This window comes from Cydia splendana, chromosome 9 (assembly GCF_910591565.1).
Source record: "Cydia splendana chromosome 9, ilCydSple1.2, whole genome shotgun sequence".
NCBI classification, from domain to species: domain Eukaryota; kingdom Metazoa; phylum Arthropoda; class Insecta; order Lepidoptera; family Tortricidae; genus Cydia; species Cydia splendana.
This window is the reverse complement of record NC_085968.1, coordinates 17,808,231-17,830,662: the sequence shown is the minus strand read 5'-3', so window position 1 is coordinate 17,830,662 and position 22,432 is coordinate 17,808,231.

Below are 22,432 nucleotides of genomic sequence, written 5' to 3'. Positions count from 1 at the left end.
CATTTGATGCTATAACAATTTTTACTATAAAATAGCTCTAATTGTTATACTATATTCCGGTTCGCATGTTATGTCTTATTAACCCTTTACGTACCTACAGGGCCTTGAATCACCCTGGCATCGCTCAATACGGGCATGTTTTGGCAAGAGTCAGCGGTTAGGCATAATTTCACTTACTTGAAACTTTTGAAGTATTACAGCTACATACTTGAAATTTCACACACACAATAAGTATAATGTGTTTATTTGTTTAATCAATAAATAATCACTTCGAGTAATAATATTCACTATTTTTTCTGATATCAAGCAATATATCAGTCACTACTAAATTGAAGTTTTTTAAGTTACTACTCGCGGATTTCACAAGTTTAAGTTTAAGAACATTAGTTTATAGTATACTTAACACAAATAAACACTTAAATAACAAACAATTATGAAAATAATGCATAAATATCAATCACTTAAAACGTTGCATAAAAACAATTTGCCACTTGTAACAAAATTTATTTTAGATTTAATTATTTTATTTTATGATTTATTTTTATATTACAATCAAAAAGCAAAAATAATATTTTGATAGATATTTTCGAAAAAAAATACAAAAAGTTGAGGATGGTTGAGGTTAGACCCGAAGATCGGTCACTCAAGCGACGCATTTTTCACAGATGTCTAATATCACACAGCCACCGATACATTACAACAACTGTCGAAATTTCCTAACCCGTTGTAATAGGGAATATTAGGCAAAGCTCTGTGTTGGTGGCACCTTTGTGGCACATACAGTAAACAAACCACATTGACACATCACACGTCACGTCAATCACATGGCCTACCGCGAAACAAGAAAATCGAAATTTCGTTATCTAATCTCTCTATCACTCTTGCATATTCGCGCGATAGAGAGGCAGATAACTAAATTTCGATTTTCGCGTTTACCGGTAGGCCCTTGTTAACAAACCGCCTTGATGCATCAATGTCATATTTATTTTCTGTGAAAACTTGTCAAAAAACAGTTTAAGGCACAGTATGCATAAGTTAGTCTATGAATTTACTGAGTCGGTAGTGCTGCACTCTGGCGGCAGAACATTGCAGTAATATCCCCTATTGTCCAAAGAGTATAGATTTCGACGTAGCTAAGCAAACACGCACACATGCGTAACGTATTGGCCTGTAAAGATATCACCATCTGTAGTAGACCTCCGATTCCATTACTACTCAATGGAGCTACGACTCATCGTTTATTGGATTTGTAAATTTTACGTAATCCGGAGCGCTGCGCGATTTGACATAGGTCTTGCCTCTTTGAGGCCCGACGGCCATCTAACGTTACTGTACTGGCATAAAGGATGCATTTATGACTTTGACGCATGACAGAAAGGGAAACCGAAATGCGAAAAATGGGCGTTTGCAGTTGAATTTATAGAATCAAAAACCGGGCAAGTGCGAGTCGGACTCGCGCACGAAGGGTTCCGTACCATAATGAAAAAAAAAAACGGAAAAAATGCAAAAAAAAACGGTCACCCATCCAAGTAGGTACTGACCACGCCCGACGTTGCTTAACTTTGGTCAAAAATCACGTTTGTTGTATGGGAGCCCCATTTAAATCTTTATTTTATTCTGTTTTTAGTATTTGTTGTTATAGCGGCAACAGAAATACATCATTTGTGAAATTTTCAACTGTCTAGCTATCACGGTTCGTGAGATACAGCCTGGTGACAGACCGACGGACGGACGGACGGACGGACAGCGAAGTCTTAGTAATAGGGTCCCGTTTTACCTTTTGGGTATGCAACCCTAAAAACGACGATAAATCCGTCGGTATATGATAATAAGTAAATATTTATTTCTATGACAATTAAGACGAGATAAGAACCTTTACTTTGAAGTCGATTATGCTGGATATGGATGTGTTTTCTAATAGTTACACGAAGCTAAAGCCGAAAAATAAACACGTAAGTTTAGATTTATTTTCTATCGAGAAAATTTTAAGCATTCGTGTTTCGACTAGTATGAAATCTCTTATCATATAGTCAAGAAACATATATCCGAAAATCACATCTGTTTGTTTCCGGGGCTAGCCGCTGCCACCTTTCTGAGATCCTGTTATTTTTCGATGCACAGCCTTAAGTGAGAGTTCACACTAAACGTAGTAGCAAATGTATAAACTCGCATCTAAAGTGTAATTCTATGGAACTTGCTAACTACGTATGTAAACAAACCGCCGTATTGAAATTGTCTCTGAATGATGATGTTACTAGTGACTTTTGTTTACATAGCTAGCGAATTCCATAGAATGACACTTTAATCAATGTGTAGAACAGGCCTTACAGACATCATGTAGGTATCAGACAAAAATATATAATTAGAATTGGTAGAAAAGCTTGCTGCTATGAAAACATACCTAGGGCCCAAACATACTTACGAGTAAATAATTCCTCCAGTTCATCATTTAGAAGGTTGAGTGTGGAATATATCTCTACCAGTAACAAACTCCAGAGCTGCTGAAAAAAGACTATTGCGAGGGCTTCGAAGCCATAGACAACGTACAAGCTGGAAACAAAAACTATTATATGTTCTAGTAAAAGTCATTAGGTAGGTACCTAAATATATGGAACTAGCCGTTGCCTGATGCGTTTCGTTCGCGGTATTGATATTGGCACGACCATTTTGCAGGAAAAAAATAAAGAACAAACTTTGAGGGTCCACAGATTGTATAATAGTTAGGACTAAATAAATCAGTTGTATCTTTAAATATGACTGAAATCACACGATTACCATACCAACTTTCGACCCCAAAGGGTTACCCCTTAGTAGATGAATTCATATGAATTTTAATGATTGCTTAAGTTACATAAACAGCCTACTGTAAAAAAATCAGCTTTCTAGATCAAACGGTTTGGGCTGGGCGTTGATTTAAGTCAGTCAGTCAGGACCTTTCCGTTTATCTATGTACTTAGATAAATCGTCAGGTGACAAAAAACTCACTAATTACTTACAAAAAAAAACTAAACAAAAATCAACCTTGTTTTGGATGTAATTAGTGAATTTTGGTTGTCACCTGACGAAATTAAGACTAAGTACATAGGTAACTTGTTGTATAAATTAGGTATTTGTAAAATAAAGTTAAAAAGAGATGTTATGACCTGAGTGTTTTATTCGAAGTAAGGTAACGGGGCAAATTTAAAATATATCAAAAATAGAAAATAGAAAACTTAACATTTGTCTGCACAAAAGAGGTTACAAACTACAACAGCCGCCCTTAATCGAAGTTGTGCCAGACAAACACAAAACATAAAACTTAAGTCTCTAATCCTAAGTTAAGTATACACCGTTTATGTGCTATAGGTCCTAGTGGTTTCGTTAGTACATCGGCAGGCATATCCCTACTTTTAATATATTCTAATTGTTCACCTTTGCACCGGGAACGGCAGAGAGCGGTTTTTTTTTTTAATTTATAGTTTTAATTTTTATTTGTAAGTGTTAGTTGTAATTTGTATTATTATGATTATTTTGCCTTTATATAATATATTCTAATTTAACAACATTATTAGACACCTTTTCCCTAAAAAAGTGAAATCCATATTAAATCTATATCTATATGCTTCGTCCTGTTGTGGTGTACAGGATTTCGAACGAGGTTGATGGCACTCTGACTGTCAGAAGCTAAATTAACTATTCCGATTCGGCTGAAGATAGTGCCACTGTAGGCTGCTTCTTGGACTCCCAGGATACTGGACCTCCACTTAACTTGAAGGTGTATCCAGTGTACGACCTTCTGTCAATCGGACAATTTGCCCAGCCCGCGTCACTAAAGCCTTTTAAAGGTTCTCCACTCTTCCTGTAAACCAAGGAGTAATTTAAAGTACCCTTCAGGTACTGCAGAGCCCTTTTCGCAGCATTCCAGTGTTCCTTAGTAAAACACGTATTATATTGGCTTAAATAGCTCGTAGCGTAAGCGATATCGGGTCGTGAGTTTACCGTAAGGTACACGAGGCATCCTATTAAGTTCTGATACGGATGAGACTTACCTTCTTGACCAACAGTTCTTCTTTCCATATTCTTTTTAACTAGAGGAGTATCCACAGTGTTACAATCCTTCATGTTAAAGTTTTGTAATATAGAAATAATATAACTTCGCTGATTTAATTTAATACACTCGGAATCGCCTGATCAAAGGCAAACAGATCGCGATATTAAATCTGTCCTTGTCAGGCTCGTAAAATCATCCAACTCGCTGGGGGTAGTTGGCATTAAAATGTATAACAGCCTGAGCCGTGAAATAAAAGAGGCGGCTTCTTATGAACTATTTGTTAAAAAGTTGAAAGATTTTTTGATTGACCAGGCTTTTTTCACGGTAAAAGAATTTTATTGTAAATTTAATGTAAAATGAGTCTAGTAATATTTTTTGACATTTGTATTTTTAAATTTTTTGTTAGTTTTATTGAAATTTGTATATACCACTATTTTTGACATTGTTTATATTATGTACTCTGACATTTGTATATATTCCTTTTTAATTTGTGTGGATTATGTATTTTTAATTTTATTGTGTACCTATTGTATATTTTGACATGTGTTTTTTGACATTAAAGATATTGAATTGAATTGAATCGCAATCAATTTGTAAACCTAAATAACATTTTAATATTCCGAGATCTTTCAGAGAAAAATATTTCGACAAATTCCTTTTGACTGTGTCAAACGTCGAATCAGTTTTAAAGAAGACTCTTATGTCATCGACAAAAATACCCAATATCACGAGTTCCTTACCCAAAAGTTTCGTATATACGCAAGATTCGGAAGTGATGGTGGAAAGCAGTGACAAACTAATACATATTGATGCAATATTAATTTGTTTTATTCAGAGAGAATGTTCTTACGTGTTACATGATTGATATACAAGCATCAAAAAAATGAAAACATGTCACAAAAACGAATTCAAATATCATAGACAATGTGGACAGCCAGCACTTTCTAACACCTTCTCCTGATGGATGCCCATGTGGCTGCAGTATAGCACTATCCACACATTAGCGCACACATTTCACTTTACCTAAAGGCTTTGTCATTATATCCGCTAGCTGTACTTCGGTTGGGCAGTAGTTTATGTTGATCAGCCCTTGCACAAAGTGTTGGTGTATGAAATAGTATCGCACGTCTATATGCTTAGATCTTTTGTTGCAAGAGCCTGATTTTACTAGCTGTATTGAGCTTTGATTGTCAACATGCAGATTGACGTTTGCTTCTATATCTGTTATTTCCTTTAAGAACGATTTTAGGTATAACGCTTCTTTACAGCATTCTGCTGCAGCAAGAAATTCAGCTTCGGTAGATGAAAGGGACACTATGGGTTGTCTCTTGGATGCCCATGAAACAGGTCCATTTGCTATCATAAGTACTGAGCCAGATGTGCTCGTCTCGTCTTAGGATCTCCCGCATAGTCAGAGTCCGAGTAGGCATTTATAATTTCTAACAGGCTATTTCTTTTAAACAGTATACCCTTCTCTTTAGTTCCAACTAGATATCTGAATATCCTCTTCACTTTTACGACATCTTGTGTAGTCGGATTTTAAACATTTCTGCTAACTAAATTTACAGCCTGTGCGATGTCAGGTCTCGTTCTGGTCGATAGATACAGTAGACTCCCCACTGCCTCTCTATAGGGGTAGGTATTCCTTCTCCTGACGAGTTTCCTGTTTCGACTTGGCATCGTTGCTTCCAGGTGTGTCACAAGATTTAGCATTTTTCATATTATATTTTTCCAAAATATCGTTAATATCAACCTTATTCCTTCTTTGGAGTTATGAATTTCCATACCCAGGTAAGTATTTGGATTTTCATTTCTTTTCATCTCGAATTTGGTTTCAAGTTTTTTCAATATGCAGTCTATCTTTTTTCGGTCTTTTCCTATGACCAGTCCATCGTCAACAAACAATCCGATTATTATTGACTCGTCTTCGTTTACGAATACGCATCTTTCGGTTTTGATTGTCTTGAAACCTAAATCAAACATCGCTCGGGTAATGGTTTTATTCCATGTGAACGGAGCTTGTTTTAATCCGTATAGTGATTTTCGTAATCGACAAACTTTTTCCGTTCCATTACGGCCAATGTCATAGCCAACAAGTAGTTTCATGTAAACTTCATCTGTCAGTTCGCCGTATAAGAAAGCGGTCTTGACATCAAAAGTCATGAAGTAGTAATTTTTAGATGCGGCATCGGCTAATAATGTCTTTAGAGCAGATTGACTTACAACTGGGCTATAAATTTCTTCAAAATCCAGGTTACCTTTCTGCTCGCAGCCACATACGACTAATCTCGCCATGTACGTACCGTCATCTTTTATTCTAAATACCCATTCGTTGGACAGAATCTTGTGTCCTTTGACTTCTGACTTGTCAACTATTACCCACGTGTTGTTCTTTTCGAGTGAACCCTTGCTACGTTTAAGCTGTGAGGTTTAAATTAAAACACAGAATCTCACTTAATAACAATTTATTAAACGCTCAAAACGTCGCTAGCATTCGAGAAGATCGTCGAAGGGTAAAAGTCCGTTAACCGTCTGATTTTTACTCCCGGTTTACGAAAGTAGTCGCTGCCCACACGCTAGTACTTCCCTGGCCCGCTGTGTAGCTGAGAGCGATGAAGGGCTGAGGGACGTCAGCCGTGTTCCACCAGGGTCAGCACCAGGTCCTCAGGGTCAGCGCGAGCGTGCCATCGTTGGCCTTCTAGCCGTGCTATAGAACCCTGGAATTATTTTAGCTCGTCTTAGTAATTAACCCACGAAACGGCTCCCCTGACTGTGACCGGCTTGAAGAAGAAGAGCAGAAGCGGAAGAGAAAGTACTGCGTATTAGCCGTGAGAATGCCTTGGTGATGTTAAAATGTCATAGTCAGGCGGGGCTTACAAAATGAGCAGTTAAGCATAAAGTTTTTTAAAAATATATAGATTACAATTTTAATCTTGCTTTTAAATAAGGAAAAACATTAACACTAGCATTTAAGATTTGCAAGCGAAACTAAGCACCTATTAAACTACGCTAAGGAAGTTCAAAATCAAACAAAGAAAAGATCGTTACAGCTTAACGGTAAATAACCGTTGAACACACATTCAAATTCACTACTCCCTAAAGCACTCTTAAATGTTCAACACTTACCCAAAGGGGTTACACTGGCTCTAACTTTCATTACATGTACTAAACGAGTACAGAAACTCAGGCAATTTACTAAGCCCTTATCGAACGAGCGAGCGAAGCGAACGAAGTTCTTACATTCGAATTGGGACACGCGGCTGGCTAGGGGCACGGCCCGGCATTTTGATGTTTTTAAGCTGAACTATCAGAGGATAGTTTGATACTCAAGAACTTAAGTAAATTTGTTCTAATTTAAATGCAATTGGGTAAACGTGTAGTTGAGGGCATTATATTTTAGTCATTAAATTATGAGCAGGCTCGATCAATGGGTTATTGAGCTAGAAGAGCTTAGAAGGCTAAAAAGCTATTTGTGAGGGTCTTGCTATTCTGGTCATCTTTTTGCAAGAAAATATATAATGTTGAGTTTGGTATCAAATGAAAGGGGTTATTCCCACTAGTTACCACCAAGTTGTTACCAGTGGTAACTACTAGGAATTTTTTTCCCACCTTTTACCACTGGTAACTACTGGGAATAAAAATTCCCAGTAAGTAGTTACCACTAACTCGGTTTAGTGGTAACTACTGGGAATTTTTATTCCCAGTAGTTACCACCAAAATGTTGTTAGAGTTAAATACTAATAAAAACACTATAAATAGTGTAGTATACATATATAGAGTAATTTAATAAATAATTATAAGTCGATTAGTGTTTAGTAAACTCCCTTAAAAGTGACCAAAAATATTGAAACAGTTTAACCGGTACTAGTACAAAAACTATGATATATGTACTTAAGGATAAATTTAATAATCCATTTAGATGATTTTTCAAGTGATTTTATTAGGTAATTCAAAATAACTCTATTTATACTATTCATACCTACTGTTTTTATTAGTATTTAACACTAACAAAGTTTTGGTGGTAACTACTGGGAATAAAAATTCCCAGTAGTTACACTTTTGCTCGGCTTGCACTTTTATAATATCGTTTTTAAATTTACCATTTTGAAATAATTAGCAAGATAAAAAATAAACATAATATAGGTATTTGACATTTGACAGGAAATATTTCGGCTTACCACAGACACAGACAGTATCAGTTAAGGGCTCCACAGACCTTGTAATATATCCACGCGATTTTTGATCCATTGCCGCCTTTAGTGGGACATAAAATAGTAGAAATTAAATAAAATGGAACTCTAAAATTTCCATATTGTAGTCGGTCAATCAAGTTTGTCAGTAGAAAAAGGCGCGATATTCAAATTTTCTATGGGACGATAGCCCTTCGCGCCTAAATTTTTTAGCCGCTTTTTTCTACTGACGGAAATGGTTTGACAGACTATAAATTGTTGCCATGTGTAAGCATTTTACGTTAAAAATGTGACAGCTACGTAGAAAGTGGCGCCCTTATTTATTAACCGACTTCCAAATCTCAAAAGGAGGAGATTCGATTCGATTGTGATTTTTTTAAATGTTTATTACTCCATATCTCCGTCATTACTGGACCGATTTTGAAAATTATTTTTTTGATTGTATGTATATGCATACAGATTGGTCCCGTTTTTGTCAAAACCCAGTTCTGATGATGGGATCCATGAGGAATCGAGGGAACTCCTCTAATCTTAAAGGCATACGTATAGAGGTTTATGTGTTTTATCAACAAATCAAGCATATACATTCAAAAAAGTGACATTTGATGAAGTGGAACTGCTGATGATGATCAGAACGGAACTCTTCAAGGAAGCATAGTTCACGTTTGGCGATTTGTCCTCTTCGTTATGTTTGTTAAGCAAGTTAATTTTTTAAGCCACATTTATGTCAAGCTCGAGTTCTGGGCTATAACCGCGAAAATCGAAGTTCGCAAATTGCGTGCATCTTTCTCTGTCACTCTAATTAAGCCTTCATTGGAGTAAAAGAGAAAGATCCCCGCAATTTGCGAATTTCTGTTTTCGCGGTAGCCCCCCTGATGATGGGATCCACGAGGAATCGAGGGAACTCCTCAAATCTTAAAGGCATGCGTACTTATAGAGATTTTTGTATTTTCATCAGAAAATCAAGCATTTTCATTAAAAACTGTCGCATTTGATGAAGTGGAACTGCTGATGATGATCACAACGGAACTCTTTAACGACGCATAGTTCACGTTTGGCGATTTGTCCTCTTCGTTATGTTTGTTAAGCAAGTTTTTAAGCCACATTTTTGTCAAGCTCGAGGTCTGATGATGGTATCCATGAGGAATCGAGGGAACTCCTCAAATCTTAAAGGCATGCGTATAGAGATTTGTGTATTTTCATCAGAAAATCAAGAATTTACTTTACAAACTGTCGCATTTGATGAAGTGGAACTGCTGATGATGATCAGAACAGAACTCTTCAATGACTACACGTTTGGCGATTTCGAATTTCGATTTTGACGGAGCTGGCCCTGGAGCCAGACCTGACCCGGATCCGGGCTCTTATCTGGACCTGAACCCGGACCTGGACCCGGACTTGGACGCGGACTTGGACCTTGACCCGGAACACCACTGATACCTAAATAAACCACTATGATTACCTACCATAAAATGTAGGTATAAAGTATAATGATGCCAAACTTACTACTTACTACTACTACTTTTACTAGCCCCTCCCGCTCAAACCCCCGTACACCGCACCGTACGCGCCGTTAAGTGGGTTAGGTTGGGTTTGAACTGCGATCCTCACAGAACCGAAAAAAAGTGGGTTAGGTTAGGTTACAACTGCGAGCCTTACAGAAACGAAATGCTACTAGAAAAGTGGTTTTGGTTAGGTTCGAACTGCAATCCTCACAGAACCGAACTGCTATCAGAGAAGTGAGTTCGTGAGGCTAAAACTGCGACCCTTACAGAAACGAAATGCTATCTACTAGAAAACTTACCTCCTTTTCTACATAGTGCACCATCTATGTACAATAATCTTTCGCCGGCCCCCATAGAAGTTGTTTTTTTTTAAATTTGAAAATAATTTTCTACTATTTTATGTCGAACTATACGAGTAAGTAGGTGCAACAAAGTCAATCGCTCTATATAATTTTTGGCAAACCGCGAGTTCTTAGTTCGGGGCGAACTACTAGTTAAAATATAAAATTGTATGCACTGCGAGTGCGCGACATGCACGGACGCTGCGAGAGAGCGACGCGACGTGCGCCTGCGTTGAATCTCAGAAACGAATGATCGCCGGACGGACCACGGCGCGGCAGCCAGACAGCGCGGGGGAGCGCGGCGAGGGGCATGGAACCGGTCGGTAGCCCAATGTACTGATTCGCGCGGCGAGTACAGTCAGACGCGCAAATAACAAGTTGAGATTAGAATTAGAACACACGTAATTACCTTAATCCCTAGATTAGTGTAGGTATCAAGTAAATGTTAGGTAAGTGTTAAAATATCGTACTTGTAAAATAATGTAAGTAACTTATATTAATGAACGCAGAAATAATTACATACGATTAACCTAGGTTACGTAACATCTATGTTACACCCTTCTCAGATTGAATTGCCTTCTCCCAATTTCGCTTGTCCGTGCTTGTCACAGCTTCTTCATAAGTAAGTAGCGAGCAGTCAGTTTTATTTTCAGACGTAGACATAGTAACACAACTGCTTAGCTTATAATCTCGTGTCCATTCTGGCGGCCTCACTACTCTCTGTGGTCTTGCACTTGGAGCAGGTTCAGGTATCTCAAATGGCTCTGAAATTTCTGGATCAGCAACAGCAGGTTGGAAAGAGGACTCTGAATAGTCTGAATCAGAAGAAAATTTATTAGGTTCCTGAAAAGGTAAGTAATTATTAGTTTTACAAGGTTCTAATTCAATTTCAATTTCTTCTTTTTTAGATTCTGAACGTTCCCGTTGAATATGTTCATCAGTATTCATTTTGAAATGCGTCTTCTCCATTATTCATACATCTCTGCTGATAACAAAGTCATTTTTCGCCGGTATGTATATTCTGAAACCTTTTGCGTTTCTCGCATATCCTAAAAACACTCCTTCAATAGCTTTCGCAGTAAATTTTCCTCTGCGACTTTTATTCAAAACAAACGCTCTGTTTCCGAATACATGTAGGTGATTTCCTGATGGTATTCTTCCTGTCCACTTCTCGTAGGGCGAGCTTCCTTTCAGAGCTCTTACTGGGCTTCTGTTTATCAGGTAGGTAATTAGCAGTGTTCACTGCCTCTGCCCATAAATATGGAGGGACGTTGGAGTCAAGCATTAGACATCTTGTTTTTTTCCATCAGAGATCTGTTTTTTCTCTCACTACACTCGTTCGATTGAGGTGTGTAGGGAGTAGTCAGTCTTCTGTTTATACCATACTCTTTGAGGAGGTTGTCGAAAGCTTTTGATCGGTACTCACCACCATTGTCTGTATGGAGGTTCTGTATGTTGGTTTTATGGAATAGTTCGACGTTCTTCTTATACTCCTTGAATTTTTCGATAACTTCACTTTTTTCTGACATGAAGTATACACAGCAATATCTTGTGAAGTCGTCTATGACGTAATACTTCGAACCGCCCAATGATTGATACTCGAAAGGACCGCATACATCACTGTATATTATCTGTAGAGGCTCAGTAGAGAATATTTCACCATAGCTTTGAAATGGTAGAGTTGACATTTTACCTTTGATGCAGGTTTTATATGGTTCAAGAGATTTTTCTTTGAAATCAAGTCCTCTTATCATCTCATTTCTTTGCATTAGTTTCAGGTCTCTCTCATTAACGTGACCTATTTTTTTATGCCACTTCATAATTTCGCTTTCTACTACAGGCGTGAAATTTGCTGTCTCCGTCGGCTCTTCAAGTTCAAGGTAGTAACCCGTCTGTTCTCTTTGCTTTTAAGATTACACTTTCGTCTTCTAAGACACTAGCTTGATTCTTTTCAAATAAGACTTTAAAGCCATTATCTGTTATTTTGCTTACTGACATTGGATTATTTGTCAAGTCCGGCACGCAAAGCGTATTTTTTAAAGTATATTCGTACTCATCAGCATGTAGTACCACTTTTCCTTTACCTTCTACATTTGCAGTATGCTTTTCTGACGCCAATCGTAGTTTATCAGATGCAGGGATTAGGTTTGTCAACAAATCTTCTTCTCCTGTCATGTGCGACGTACAGCCGCTGTCAAGACACCACGATCCATTTTTGAATTTTGACGTTTCAGTTGTCAGACATACATTGAAGCTCTTTTGTTGATTTTTGTTTACGTTTTTCTTTTGTTTTTTCTTCGACCAACAGTCTTCCGTTGAATGCCCTTTTTTATTACAATTGCTGCACATTAAACTCTTTTTAACCGACTTCAATTTCATAGAAGGAGGAGGCTCTGTATTCGGTTGTGGCTATCTTTTTTCTTTTTCTATGTACGTTCACCGATTACTCCAACATCCGTAGTCCGATTTGAGTAATTATTTTTTTGTTTGAAAGGAGCTACCTCCAAGTTGGTCCCATATCAATTTGGTTCTGTTCTGATGATGGGATCCATGAGGAATTGAGGGAACTCCTCATTTTTTAAAGACACATGCATGGTGATTTGGGTGTTTTCTTAAGCAACTCGAGCATTTTCTCCCGAAAAACCACCAATTTGATGAAGTAGACCTGATGATGATGATTGTTTTGATGATAATGATGATGATTTTTAATGTAGTATGTTCAGCGATTACTCCGGCACCTGTGATCCGATTTGAGTAATTCTTTTTTTGTTTGGAAGAAGTTACCTCCAAGGTGTTTCCGTATTATTTTTGGTTCTGATCTGATGATGGAATCCATGAGGAATTGAGGGAACTCCTCAATTTTTAAAGGCACGTGTAAAGTGATTTCGGTGTTTTCTAAAGTAACTCGAGCATTTGCTTCCGAAAACCACCAATTTGATGTAGTGCGACTGTAGCCTTACCATGAGCAAGACACTACCCCCGATCAGTAGCCTTACCACGAGTTTGACATTGACATATTCGCTAACGTCTTCGTAACTTACTTTTTATGCATCTCGCTCGCACTAATATGCCAGTACGAGCGAGATGCAAAGAAAGTAAGTTACACACACGCTAGCGAATATATCAATGTCAAACTCGTGGTAAGCTGGTAAGGCTACTGATCGGGGGTTAGGGTTAGGAGTTAAGGGGTCAGGGATTAAGGGGTCGGGGAATGGCGGTTGAAGGGTTGCTTGTTCAGGGTCGAGGGGTTCCTGGATCAGGGGTTGTTGCGCTGTGAGGTTGAGTGATCGGGGCGTTGAGGGATTGGGTCAGTGGCGGGGCGGAGGATGGATTTAGTGTAGTAGTGACAGGAATTATAATTTCCCAGACGGACTCGAGAAAATTCCTGATTACATATTTATTAAAGTAATAGGTACACGAATTTAGTGTTAAACATGATCTTGTTTTTCATTCATGCGTCGCGCTCTTAACAATGCGTTAAAACTAAAAATGGAAAAATAAAAACATTTTACATAAAAAAGCAAACCGACTTCAAAAAGGATGAAATAAAATATTATCCTTCTTGAAGTCTATGCGTTACCAACTGATATATTTGAAGTCGGTGCCAAGCCAAGTAGTAACAATACCAGTCAAAAATAATTAGCTTTATGGCTATAAATCCCATTAGAACTGTACTAATAACTATTATAAATGTGTAAGTAATTCTGTCTGCCTCTTTGTCGCCTTTTCGTGGCTAAACAACTGAACCGCTTTAGGTGAAATTTGGCAAGAAGGTAAATTTCATGAATTGTTTTATATTTTGAAATGTAGTCCTCTGGATAAGGGACGGGAAATTACTCAGTCCCAATCTCACACTTGCGTTCTATAGACTGTTCCAGCATTAGTAAGAAATGCTTTTTACAAAATACGACGGAAAAAAAATGCATTGGATTTCCACTAATGTGCCGAAAAACATGGTACAGACTGCGCCAAGAAGGTTTGATCGTGTGTTCTGAGGTGTGTTCTTAGATACAATCGACGTCAAAGATATGTTTATACTTTTGCACCTTACTCCTTTGTAATAAGGCGAAAAGTGTAAACATATTTTTAACGTCGACTCTACCTACAGAAAGTACGTTCATTGTCGCCGTGTAAGTCAACGTAGGTACATCCTTATCGAATCGCACCAAAATCATGGTATGCTTCAAAATTTGGCTTGGCACCGACTTCAAACATATCAGTTACCAACTTGCATAGACTTCAAAAAGTATAATATTTTATTTCATCCTTTTTGAAGTCGGGTTGCTTTTTTTTGTAAAAAGTTTTTATTCTTTGCTTTCACGTCGAATGCTTCTGAAGTTTGGGGCTCAGATTGCCTCCTTGCTTCATGTTCTTCGATTATTTTTACCTTGAGAGTTTCAGAGCTAGGCAAAGTATCTCTCGACTCAATCGCCGTTCTAAAGCTGTCGAAATTTGTAGGTAGACTGTACAACATCATTATGCTTAACAGCTCTGAGTTGATAGTGACTTTCATGTCTTCTAGTTTACCTACGACATCCATGAAGTTGTTGAGATGGTCTCTTACGTCTTCTTGAGGTGACATTTTCTTCAAAACTAATTGTTTTAATAGGGTAGCTTTTCTGGATGGTCCCGAGCTTTGATAGATGGATACTAATTTATCCCATACCTCTTTTGACGTATTGCAACTTTTAGTTTTTAAGTTCTGCTGGAGATATTAGCAGTAATAACTCAGACCTTGCTTTTCTATCTTCTTTTTCAAAAGCACTTTTTTCTTCAGTAGTCTCGGTCTCCAAATGTTTTTTTTCGCCGCTCGCGTATTCCTACAAGTCGCTTCTTATTAAGAGTGCTTGTGCTTGTAGGCACCATGTGTCGTAATTGGATTTCGTTAATGTTTCGATGTTACGAAAATTCTAATCCATTTTTCTTTTCTCACTTTTACACTTTTTTATTCTTCCATATTATTTATCACTTTTATTTTTTTTACTTACCACGCTCTGCTACCACTGATGGTGGAAAGCAGTGACAAACTAATACGAGTATATTGATGCAATATTAATTCGTTTTATTCAGAGAGAATGTTTCTTACGTGTTACACGATTGATATACAAGCATCAAAAAAATTAAAACATGTCACAAAAACAAATTCAAATATCATAGACAATGTGGACAGCCAGCACTTTTCAACAGGAAGGAGTTCCTGTAAAACCTATTTTCAAAAGCGTCTCATTTAACTTTTTGTTCCATGCTCGCGGTGCCTGTTTAAGGCTGTAAAGGGATTTCTTCAGCAAACAAACCTTGTTTTCTTTGCCCTTTTCGATGAAACCAAGAGGTTGCTCCATGAAAATCTTCTTCTAAATCTCCGTTTAGGAACGCGGTATCAACGTCCAAGTGCTTCATTCTTAACCCCATCTCTGCAGCTAATGCAAATAAAGTGCGGAGGGAAGAATGGCGAATCACTGGTGCAAACGTCTCATCGTAGTCTACTCCCTCGACTTGATGAAAACCTTTTACGACGAGTCTCGCTTTATACTTCGTTATATTACCGTACGCGTCCTTTTTAATTTTGTAAACCCATTTACATGGTATGACCTTTTTATTACGCTTATCTACTAGGTCCCATGCGTGGAGTTTTTTCAGTGAACTATACTCATCAGCCATAGCATGCTTCCACTTATCTGCATCATCGGCATGAGTAGCTTCATAATATGTCGTTGGTTCTCTAGAATCAACCGTTGACACATTGTAAGTTAGGAAATCTGGTGGTTTCCTATCTCTTGAGGGGTATCTCGGCTCAGGATGAGATTCCTCTTCCACACTTGCTGGCTCTTCATCCGCACTAGGTAGCCGTGGTTCACTGAAGGGCTCTCGTTCTTCCATAGATACTAAATCGTCGGCACTTTCTAGATTTATCGGCGAAGGCGGTGGTGCAGGATCATTGCTCTCGTCACAGTCATAAAATTGACAATGTTGACAGTTTTCAGACTCGGTCTCTCTTTTATCTTCGAACAATAAAATAGAGTCTGACTGTACCTCAGGTTCTGGTGACCTCTGCTTCAGCTCTGTAAAACAATTCTCAAAAAAGGTTGCATCTCTGGACATAAACATTTTTCGTGGGTTAGCAGGATCCCTAAGAGTATAAGTACCTAGATTTTCTGAATAACCGACGTAAATCACTTCCTGTGCCTTGATATCTAATGTCCTTCTGTGACACGAGGGTATATGAACAAGTGCTCTACATCCGAACACCTTCAGGTGACTAAGATCACCTCTACGACCATAACACCTGTCATAAGGATTTTTTCCACCTAAGGCTCGATGAGGAGACCTATTCTTTAGGTACACGGCAACTTGGAATGCGTCTTCCTAGAATGCTTTCGACATTGAGCTTTCAGCTAGCAACGTCCGCGCCTTCTCTGTAACCGAACGATGTGTACGTTCCGCGACTCCAACCTGTTGAGGACTGTAAGGCGTCGTCGTTTGATGCTCGATACCTTTCGAAGCAAGATAAACAAACTCTTTATTAACGAACTCCTTACCTCCGTCAGTCCTAACCGCTTTTATTTTCTTGTCTAATTGATTTTCAACAAAAGTTTGAAACAGACAGAATTTATTTTTCACCTCAGCAGCTCGAACAAGGGTACTTTGCTTCTTAAAAACAGTGAGCAAAATGCGATTTTGCTCACTAAGTCATTTTAACTCACTCAGTGAGCAAAATCGCATTTTGCTCACTGAGTGAGACAAAATGAGTGAGCAAAATCGCATTTTGCTCACTGAGTGAGACAAAATGTCATTCAAGTGATCTTTATAGTCAAATGTCATTTCAACATGCGGGGTCTAATACAAGTTCGATATACTTGGGTTCTATTATCTCTGTCCCTCTAGGTATGTTCTCACTGCTTAGGGTGAAAAATTTTGTGTACTACACGAGATCAAAGTTATTTACATCTCGTGCGCTTTTGAATCCCTTACTACGCTCAAGATTCTAAATAAGATTCACTCGCTACGCTCGTGAATCTATTATAGAATCTTTCGCTTGCACGGGACTCAAAATAAGCACTCGAAGAAATATCAAACTTTGATCTCTTGTTGTACAAATAACTATTTTACCTCTGTTTTGGAAGATATGAAATAAGCAAACACCTTTCGCGTATGATCGTCTACTATCGTTAGCATATACCTATTTCCTTGAAAAGAGGTTGTAGACACCGGTCCCATGAGATCCATATGGATCAGCTCTAACGGGGAAGTAACCCTATTAAACGTTACCTTCTTGAAAGGATTCCTCGCTTGTTTGCCTTCCACGCAAGCGATACAACAATTTTTTATCTACTACTGAATACTTTACGCCTACCTCGTGATTCTTCAGTTGGTTCATGCCTATGCGAGACAAATGTCCTAGCCTCTTATGCCAAAGTTGATAACTATCCTGACAGTCAGAGTGCACATCCTGTGTCATATAATTATCTGCCACATTCTCGGGAACATTGACAATACCGTCTAAAACGTACAGTCCACCACAGGGCGAGGCATGAGCAACAGATTCACCTGTAAAACGAAAATTATCAGATTTATAAAAGTTACATCCATTAATATCAAAAACACATATAAAACCCTTTTCAACAGTTTTGTATACAGACGACAAATTAGCTTTTAAATCTGGTACAAAATCAACATCACTGATCTTCTTGACCACGTTCTCGGGTGTGTTTATTGGGGTGCGTAACGGTCCATATAACAACTTTTGATATATTTTTAGTCGATATAACGATTGAGGGACATAATGCACTTTTGCTATAACAATACATGGTATATTCTTAGAGAGTCTAACTATCGTCAAGTATAATGAACTTGTAATATAACAACTTCTAATCTAATATTTTCAGCGTATAACGTATATGTGATATAATTATGTTCGATATAACGCTCAGTTGGCATAATGTAGTACTGGTATAATTTGTAATATTTACTACTATTATAACAACCTACGTATTCGAACTTAAGGCAGGTCTCAGTTAGGTACGACGACGAGCGAAGCGAGGAGGAGTGTTAGGTAGAACTGCGACCCTATAGCGCGCGAGCCGAGCGAGCGAAGCGAGCGTGCCGCGGTAGCGGCCGGCGAAGCGCCAGAACCGACTTTTTTATTATAACCTCAACTTATTTTTATACATTTGAATACATTATACCATAAATACTTATAACAAATATTCATTATATCCAGTAAACGTTATATCGAATAGCTTTTATGTCGATTAAACATTATACCCCATGAAAATAGTTATTTTGTTGTTATATCAAAAGTTCATTATACCGCTTAAGTGATTATACACCATGAAATTATATCAAAAGTTGTTATATCTTTTGATAATATATCAAAAATTGTTATACGGATCATTACACACCCGTGTTTATTGATATGTTTCCAATTCCGCAGCACTTAATCTGTTCTCCGTTTGCAACAGTAACGGTACCTTGATTCTGTATCGTAAGACTCTGAAACCAATCTCGTCTAGAAGCCATGTGTCTAGTACAGCTCGAATCTACATAAATTATGTCCTTACTTGAGCTGCCAGAAGTATTAAGAGCTGTAAGTGTAAATGTCGTCTCGTTGACAGTTACTTACCTCATTGGCTTTCTCCTTCTTGCCTCTCATCGGACAGTCTGGTCGCTTATGTCCAGGCATCTTGCACTCGTAACAAACCAGATCCTTCTTCTTTGACTTCGGCTTCCTTTTCGCATGAAAAACCGATTCTAATGATGGTGGTTAAGGGCGGCTGTTGTTGTAGTTTGTAACCTCTTTTGTGCAGACAAATGCTAAGTTTTCTATTTTCTATTTTTGATATATTTTAAATTTGCCTAGTTACCTTACTTCGAATAAAACACTCATGTCATAAACATGTCTTTTTGACTTTATTTTACAAATACCTAATTTATACAACACGTTATCAGCACGAATGCTATAAATAATAATGCAAAGTTTAGTGTAAAGTGTATTTCGTAAAATATTGAGTTGTAGTGATTGTGTGATAAAAATAATAAAAGTCGTAAAATTGTCACACGAATCGAGAGATGCTTCGAGTGTTTCTAATTCCCATTCAAGTTAATCTATTCCATCATTTTGCCTGAGGAGCAAAGATGGATACCCTGCGTGGAAATTTAAGATGCGCAATTACCTATTGCACGAGGATCTGTGGGAGGCAATCGGTGGCTACCCTGAAGGAGACACGACCCCTGCCTCTACTAAGGTACGAGAAGATTCGAAAGCCCTGGCAAAGATATGTTTGACAGTAGATGATGCGGCAATCATTCATGTTAGATGTGCGAAAACCGCAGCCGAAGCATGGAAATCTTTGCAGAAAGCTTTTGAGGATAAGGGAATGGGACGAAGACTTAGGATTTTTGTTTTGTGTTTGTCTGGCACAACTTCGATTAAAGGCGACTGTTTTAGTTTGTAACCTCTTTGGTGCAGACAAATGTTAAGTTTTCTATTTCTATTTTGGATATATTTTAAATTTGCCTAGTTACCTTACTTCGAATACAAAACTCATGTCATAAACATCTCTTTTTAACTTTATTTTACAAATACCAAATTTTTACAATATAACTAATAAAAAAAAACACATCTTTAACTCGGTAAAATAGTGTTTCATAATGTTGCAAAATGGCGCGGTTTTGGAATGAGATGCAATGCCAATTCACAACAGTTAGGATCGAGCATAAATATGTATACTCGCCGGTAACAAACGGTACAACACGATAAAATAACCAAAGGATATCACGCACTGAACTGACCTGATACTCCAGCAATGGCGGAATCCTCTCGTTGCGGCTGGTTCTTCTTTTAAGTTTAGCACTTTCTCCTCTTTCACACGCCGGCCGGCGGTATGTTAAACAGTCTTAGGTCTTTTGTCACGCAGGATAGATCACTAACAAACTTAGTTTTGGAGGCTTAAAACATAATAAGCGATTTAAATCGATAGCGGTCGATCTGCACGCGGCGGCGTCTCGCTAGTTCTCTTCCTCGCCAACAGAGGCGCTGCTGAGGCTCGTTCTGAGCGTGTCGCCCGAGAGTTTCGGACGATCCTATTGGCTAAAATGTCAATATTGTATCGTTGTGAAGTGCGTTTTGGCTTTGCATCGATAAACGGTAGAAGCGCGCGGAATTTTGATTAATTACTTAAAAACTAAACGTTAAGAACGGAACATTCCGCCCACCAAAATACCAATGGGATTTTCCCGAAAGAGAAAGAAAACGTTACTTAACTATTGATAAAACTACGATTCGGGTTAAAGATATTTATTATTCTCAAAAGAAATTAACATTTCACTTAATGAGACTTAAAAACTATTTACATACATGCCATGCAATTGCGCCCGTGAGCATTGAATTTATACTTAAATTATTTACATTATTTACAAATATCACAATAACAAAATTCACACAGACAATAGTGGGTAATTATTGCACTTGTAATAAATAGAGGGACGGGTAGAATACAATATGCGCACGCACAGTGCACTTCGCGCTCGACTATTGCTAAGCGCCAGGGCCGGATTCAGGTGACGGGAATATTAGTGATAACATGGACCTTTAACTTGTTTTTAAAAATGTTAAATGATTCAACCTCTTTAATATTTTTTGGCAAACTGTTATATAACCGTGCTCCTTCAAATGTAATATTTTTATTACCATAGGCTTTAGTCCGGGGATTTATGAAACTAATCTTAAAACTAGGGAATATCGTTAAGAGGAGTGATTATTCGGATGGAAGGGGACATAGTTTAACCAGGGGCCTTTTAACTAAATTATCCTTCGCAGTTCGCACGGTAGCCACCCGAACTACTCCGTCAGGTCCGTTATGGAGAGAGACAACTCGTCCCAACGGCCAATGAAGAGGAGGTCGGTTCTCGTCTTTGATAAGTACGATTGAGTTTACGGTTAACGGTGTTGAGTCTTTGGTCCATTTTGCCCGCAGAGTTAAGGCGTGTAGGTAGTCATTTTGCCAGCGTTTCCAGAACTGCTGTTGGAACGCTTGGATGAGTTGCCACCGGTTTAGTCGATTAAGTGTTACGTCCGTGTAGTCAGAGTCTGGGACTGCTGTCAGGGGTTCTAATGTCAGGAAGTGACCGGGTGTGAGGACGTTCAGATCGTTAGGGTCAGAACTTAATGGACACAAAGGTCTCGAGTTCATAATGGATTCGATTTGGGTGAAACATGTCGATAATTGTTCGAAAGTTAAGACCTGGTCGCCAACGATGCGATATAAATGTGTCTTGGCGGCCTTAATCTGGATCTCCCATATCCCTCCAAAGTGTGGAGCAGACGGGGGGTTGCGTTTGAAAGTGATACGTTCTGCGTGCGAGGCTCGTTCGATACATGCCGCTAGCTGTGAGCTCGCGCCGACAAAGTTAGTACCACAATCCGAGTGTATGACGTTACAACGGCCACGACGGGAAACGAAACGACGTAAGGCTGCGATGAAGCCGTCGGTTGATAGCGTTGATACTACCTCCAAGTGCACGGCCTTAGTGCTTAGGCACACAAACAGGCATAAGTAAGCCTTATCGATTTTCGCACTGCGATGGGATCCGAGTTTGATGCGAAAGGGACCACCGAAATCAACGCCGACTACAGAAAACGGTTTAGCCTGATTGACTCGAAAGGCAGGAAGGTCGCTCATGAACGGTTGCAGAGGCTGCGGATGAAGACGATAGCAGCGGATGCATTTCGAAAGCTGGTGTCGTATCGCTCGCCTAGCCGCGAGGATCCAGAATTGTTGCAGGACTAAATAATGAGTCGTATTTAGACCAGGGTGAAAGGTTTTCCGATGGACGGATTCGATTACGCGTGTCGTAAGTACACACTTTCTAGGCAATAAGGCAGGATGCTTATGTTCAAATTCTAAGCCGGAGCGCGCGAGGCGTCCGCCAACCCTGAGAATACCTTGGTCGTCTAGGAACGGGTTTAGTTTGCGAAGACTACGAGGTAGCTGTTTTCGCAACCTAAGTTTCGATATGACATCGGAAAAATGTCGATCTTGGAAATGCTTGACGATTTCTAGTAGCGCGCGATGGCGCTCGATGTCCGTTATGAGCAGGCTTTCAGATCGTGAAGCGCTGCCACGCGCGTTGGTACAAAACCTACGAACGTAAGCTAGAATGCGACAGACCTTGTCCAACGACGAATATCTCTCTAACAGCTGATCGATTATTGACGTTTGCTTGATTGGTTCGGTTTGGCTTGTTACGAGAGTTACACGACGCTGTTCGGAAAGTACGACGTTATCGGTGTTGCGATCTTTCGAAAGATCTGTTGGCCATCCGGACGGCGATTGAGAGAGCCACTCTGGGCCCGCCCACCATAGCGTG